The following is a 6,869-nucleotide window of genomic DNA, read 5'->3' on the forward strand; positions in this document are numbered from 1 at the left end:
CATGAAAATGTTCTGAGATGAAAGAGTTTATTTCCTTTATTTTACTCATATAATATGGCTAACAAAGAAATTAATGCAAAACACTGGTATGAAGGTATTTTGAATGAATGTGTGTGTGTGCACGTGCACGTGTTCTCATGCACTTGCATGTATGTTGGTGTGCTCACAGTTTGAAAAAAGGGCGTCAAAGTCTTGCTAGGCCTGCTCTCTAGATTGGTGAGCTACTATATGAGCTACATCTCCATTCCTGGCCCTTTGCTAACATTAAAATTTTTGAAAAATAATCTCATGAATTTATTTTGTCCTGATTGGCTTCCACTGTTATCCACAGATCTCTGGATCCTGAGTAAATATGCCAAGTAGTTAGGATTACAGGTGTGACCAACCAGCACAAGGCTTTCAGAATAATTTTAAAAGTGGAAGAAAGTTTACTTCACGGGGGCTTGTTTTATCATCTCCTACTTATAAAGCATTTTGGAGTGATTAGTTGTGATTTTTTTTCGTTTTTTGGATTCTTAAGAAAGTGATGATATTTAAAAATTTAGTACTTTTTAAAATGGAACCTGGAAAAATGGGACAGAATATATTTGTCTCTCTTATAAGCTCAGCTCTGTGCATGATAACCCAATGTCACCAACACAGTCTGTGCTGAAGACAAAATGTAACAGAAAACAATCACCACTGCCAATAATTGCTATGGTATTATTTCTTGGACAATATGAACATTGAATAGAGAGTGTAAGAGAATGGAGAGATTTTACCTACCTTTTGTGTATTGCTGAAAGACTTTTGGAAACTTTGACTCATTTCCTTCCTCACAGTGTGTGCTTGGGCCATGCACTTATTGCCTTTAATTACAATTTTTCCCAACACTAAAATGGCAATAACATTAGCATTATAGAAAATGTTATCTTAAGAATTAAGGAAATTAAAACTTGTGAAATACTTAACATAAATTTCCATGAATGAGTTTTAAGTTTAGCCAGCAGTTTTTTTAAAATACTAAAAAGAATGCGATAAGTATTACAGAAATCATTGCATATAGTGAGCAAACAGAAGTAATGTTATCTATTGACCATGCTCTTCTTCCAAGGAAGCCAGGTGGATTATTTCTCATGCTGTAAATCAAACTTGTTATCTTATGTCTTGATAGTGTAAAAATATCAGGACAAAATAATGAAGGAATATTGTAGACTGAGGTGAAGTCCATATGAAAATGTGCAAAACTGATAAAACATAAAAGTATCTGAGCATTATATTGTGTTTTACATCATTTAAGTTACATTGCAAAGGTAAGTAAGACCTAGAAGAATGGATTCTCTTTTTGATGTCCTATCATAGGTCCTTGGATGAACTCTTTCCTCATTCTTGTAAAGACATCATCAGATGAGAGGAACTATATTATTTTTTGTTTGCTTCCGTACATTTATTCTTCATTTGAAATCTGAACTACTTGAGACTGAAAGAAAATAAGGAAATTAGACCCGCAGTCTTTGGAAAGAACAATCAATGTGAAATAAATAAAATGCATACAACCTTGTAAGAGGTCTGACTAAAGTGAGTTATATAGCCTCAAGCATAAACAGAAAATGATTAAGCAATATCATGTAATTTAAAATGGAAAATGTTAGGAGTTGCTTAATATTGTTCCTTTCTAATACCTTGAATTAATTATTGATTTTGTATAGAAAGATTAAAGATGAGATTAAAAAGAAACTTGATTAAAAGTGGACAAAAGTTCTGAATAGACATGCTCTCCTTAAAGCCCTGAAAATTTCCAGTGGGTTTACAAAGTTCCTTAATACCACTTCTATGCTGGTTTAATTCTTTTTCAGCAGGTCATTAGAGAAATGTAATTCAAAATTACTATGATACTACTTCATAATTATTGTAACTTTTATCAAAAAATCAAAGGAATCGGGTGTGGTGTTAAAGGCTTTTAATTCCAAGCATATAGGAGGTTGGATTTAAGTCTAAGGCCAGTCTGGAGTACTGAAGATAATAAAAATCTGCCCTTTATTACCTTATAACAAAGGTAATAATGCTGAGAGTGTGGAGAAAAGGAAATTTTCTACACATTTCAACAAAATGCAGGTTAGTATTCTCCTTGTAGAAAGTAATATGCAGCTTTCTAAAAACTTCAAAGTTGAAATATTATCTGCCCCACCAATCATGTGATTATTTCTCTATGAGTAACTCAAATATATCTGCAGTTCATTGTACTCATCATTCACAGTAACAGCCAAGATATAAATCGAAGTTCAGTGTTCAACTACAGACTAATAAAGCAACTGTGGTACAAATATCTTTTTCTGTTTCATCCTTAAAATAGCAAGAGACTTCTCCCATTAGCCACAACTTACAATGACCGGAAAGATGTATTCTAAATGAAGAAAAATATTGTCTTCTGATCTTTGTAAACACACACACACGCACACAGAAACACATACACACACACACACACACATCCACACACACACACACACAAACCAACATCAAACATTAAGAGAGAAATTTTTAAAAAGTAAACCAACGTGGAATTGCTGGGGCATTTAGGTCACAATGTAGAAGATAGTAGATTTACAGGATGAACCGGTATAGAGTTGTAATGTACAACATGAGGATACAGGGGACAACACTGGCCTTACATGGTTTCCCTTATTTGCAATATCTAGTATATGTCTGAGTCAAGCAGGAAAGGTCAGATAAAGTGATGTTAGGGAAATGAACCCTACGATATGTATTCAATTTTTTTTCTTTCATGCGATTGTTTCTAACACATTTATAAGACTAGTTATTTGTTGCTTTGTATGTCCCTCCCCCACAGTATAACCCCTGCTTTCACTGTATTTGATGTCGGTATAATTTGTGGAGGAGAAGGGGAAAAACAAATCGTTTAAATAGGGAAACAGGTGGACCCATTGCAACAATGAAATATACAAGTCGTTATGTCGAAAACAAACTTTACAATTTTGGTGGGGGGGGAAGGGAGGAGGTTTAGGTGGGGGGCAGGGGGATAGGAAGGAGAAACAAAGGAGGAGGCTACAATCCTTGTTAAGAAATGTACTCATTATCTTGTCCATGTAATTGTAACCCCTCTGTACAGTATTTTCACACACAAAAAAAAAATAAAATGAAGGTAAGTAAGTAGGAGTTGTTCTTCTGAGTAAGGGTTGCTCTTTTTGTTGTGCTTCCTTCAGTAATGGATAAGATGAACATAATTCTTTAAATATACCTGCCTGTTTGCAGAAATAATAACAAACACTATACCAATAATGTTGCATGCTCAATATAGAACAAAATGTCAAATTAAAATACATGATATTATCCTTGGTGTAAACTAATTATTGCAAATAATGGAAACCATGGGACCTATGTTTCTTTGTCCAGTTTACTTCACTTAATATGATCTTTTCCAAGATCTTCCATTTCCTTAAAAATGAAATGGTACCTTTCTTTCTGATGAAAACATAGTATTTCATGTATGTATATCTCTCTGTTGTGTGTGTGTGTGTGTGTGTGTGTGTGTGTGTGTGTGTGTGTATGTGTGTGTGTGTTTCACTTTCTTGATCCATTCATTTACTGAGGGGCATCGGGTTTTATTCCATATCTTAACTAGGGTAAATACTACTGTGATAAAACATAATTGGGCTGGTAGCTTTAGTGTAGCCTTGTTTGTGGTCACTAGGGTAAATGCCCAGAAGTGGGATTACTGGGTAATAGGGGAACATTATTGTGTACATCAAGGATAATATTAATAGTTGAGCAGAATAGCTCAATAGCTATGTACATATGACTCTATAAGGTGATTCAAAGTTAAATCAACACTTGTTGATTTAACTTTTTGTTGTTCTTAATATACTACGTGATTTGTTTTTATACTTTTGTGTTTTCCACACCTATAGTTCATCGCCTGAAGACACTGTGTTTTAATCTGATGCCCGGGTATTGTAAATATGTTGTTCTGAACTTGGAAATGGAAAGAGAAAAAACAAAATGGTGAGACAAAGGACAAAGGAGTAACCTATGCAACTGTGATACTCACAAGACAATATGTTGGAAATAATCTTGGGGGGGCGTTGGGAGAGAAGAGGGAAAAATTGGAGAAGGGGTAACAAGTTAGAAAAGAAATGAATTCCTTACCTTACTTGTGTAAGTATAACCCCTCTGTACTTTTCCTTAACAATAGAATTTAAATAAAAAATAGAATCTAAGAGAGCAGCAATACAGGAGATAGCAGAGGGGGGAAATACTGTAGCATAGTGCAGTAAAACAGCTGTGGAGACCAGAAATTTTACTTTTACATAGGAAGTAATAAACTAGCACACAGATTTTCAGCCTCATGTCAGTCATTAAAAAGGGGAAACAAAATGCACAATCAGCAAACCAATAGAGATAAAATAGAAAACTAAGCAAGTTGAATGGATGACTTGGACCAAGAATAACAAATGACACAATTAGGTAACAAATAACAAGCTGGTAAGTTTAAAAAATATTACCCATAATTCTATTAAATGTTGTGTACATCACAATTTGTTAGCACCATAATTCAAATCAAAGGTAAATAATACTTCATTATTATAATGTTATTTATTTTTGATTTCTTAATATTGAATGTTTAATATAAAATTTTAATTTTAGCAGCTATAGAAAAGAAGAAAGTGAAATTAATTTTAATGATATATTTCATGAATTGTAAAATTGAGAAACAGTAGAATTTAAAGAAATAATTTATCATTATTGTTTTATTTCTGTGAATTAATGTAATAATTCAAAGTGTATTCTACACTTACCACTCATCTTAATATCAAATAATAAATTATTTCACATGACTTGGTTTTAGGTGGAAGGATTTAGCACTGTGGTAAAATTCATACCACACAATACACGAGGGAATGTTCCCTCTCATCTAGTTTAAGTTGTGGAAATTTGATTTCTACATGAATGTTAAATTCATGTCTAGGTGACATATATACAAGTATATAGAATTATATGCATGAGGAGTACTTCAGATGATACTTAAAAGTCATATTCATTAATTAAATTTTTATTATTTTGTACCAAATAAATATTTATAGAGAGACTGAATTTCTGAGTAGATGATGGTGTATGTGGGCCAGATTATGCACATTGAGGCTTATTTTATATTCCTGATATTGTTTCTACAGTTAGATTTAATTTTCCATAACTGGGTTAAGTTATTATATTGGATATATGAAAGTAATTTTTTGTCATTAATCCTTTGCCAGTTGTCTAATACTAATATAATTTATCCATGTGTTAGAAGTAATGGAAATAACAACAGATATAAGCAAGATAAATCAGTCTGAGGTAGAAAAGAATTTTCACCTTTATTTTGATAGCTGGTCCTCTTTTACACTACAGAATATTCTTGGGAAAATGTGCTCCATGCTGGCCACAACTGCAGAATATTATGGTTTGATCTATCAAAAGGGAAGGAAGGATGGGGAACCTCCCTTCCAAAAGTCTGCTCCCAGAGATGTGATCTGCTTTATGGTGGTTACTTGAAAATGAACATTTTTCACAGTCAACCTTGAAAAGCCATCTTGATAGACCATTTCTGTAAGTGGATTACTACAGACTTGTTCATGGCTTTGTAAAGATGCCAGATTTCCTCATTTTGAGACAATTTAACAGGAATTTAGTCACCTGTTTTTGTATCTTTCAGGGAAAAACCAAATGACCCTAAGCCAGGGAATCACTGGGGCCCAGAAAAGCTACTACCTTGAATAGTAATCCTAGACCTCTAAAACAAAACACACATGGGCGCGCGCGCACACACACACACACACACACACACACACACACACAAATCAAACAATCAAACAAACAAAAAAATCCAGTTAGTACAGCCAGTCAGGGCTGCTATGACAGCCTACTTGAAGTCAGGCAAAAAAAGAGAAGCTGAGACTTATTTAGCTGATAACCAATATATTTTTTATGAGGTAGACTGAAATGAGGCCCCAGAGAGAGGGTCAGGAAGACTGATCAGAGAGACTAAAATTGGTCACACAAATATTGGAAAATAAAATTCTTTGCAGAACAAATAAATCATAGTAAGCCTGCGCATATAAGAACAAGACAGCAGACCAAATTCCAGAAATGCACATTTTCTTAGAGGTCAGCTTAATGAATTAGCAATGGAAATATTTGAATTCTTAAATATTTGACCACATGTGGAAGAAGGCTGAAGAGAAAGAAAATGCCATCATTCTGTTAGGAGGTCCAACATCACATTAGGAAATAATCAAGCACAGATTTGTAATAAAAAGAGTAAATAATTAATCCAAATGAGGGCTTCATTTGTTTTGATCTAACAGTTCTTGATTTAGGTGCTAGCAATTACCATACAATTGATCCAGTCCCACAGCTGAGTTAATACTGACCGCATTATTCCCACATGAAGGAACAGAGAAAATTTACAAATGTCTGATGAAATGAGTAGAGAGTGAAGTGTTCTAATAATGATATCTGAGGTTTAGAAACAGGTGATGAGGTGGATTTTCTTTTCTAAATATCCCTCATTTTTAGCCTGGTGCCAGTGGCTCACAGCTGTAATCCTACCTACTCAGGAAGCTAAGGTCTGAGGACGGCTGTTCAAAGCCAACCTGGGCAGGAAAGTTCCTGTGACTCTTATCTCTATTTAATCACCAGAAAACCAGAAGTGGCACTGTGGCTCAAGAGGTGGAGCACTCACCTTGACTTGAAGAGCTTAGGGACAGTGTCCAAGCACATAATTCAAGCCCCTCAACCAACAACAAAAATCTCCCTTTTCTTGGATCTTTTCCTAACATTCAACAAAGAAGCCATTTTATCAAGCACTACATTTAAGTCCTATTCTAGCTACT

The sequence above is a fragment of the Dipodomys spectabilis genome, unplaced genomic scaffold (genome assembly GCF_019054845.1).
Source record: "Dipodomys spectabilis isolate Male_0828 unplaced genomic scaffold, ASM1905484v1 ptg000242l, whole genome shotgun sequence".
Classification (NCBI taxonomy): Eukaryota; Metazoa; Chordata; class Mammalia; order Rodentia; family Heteromyidae; genus Dipodomys; species Dipodomys spectabilis.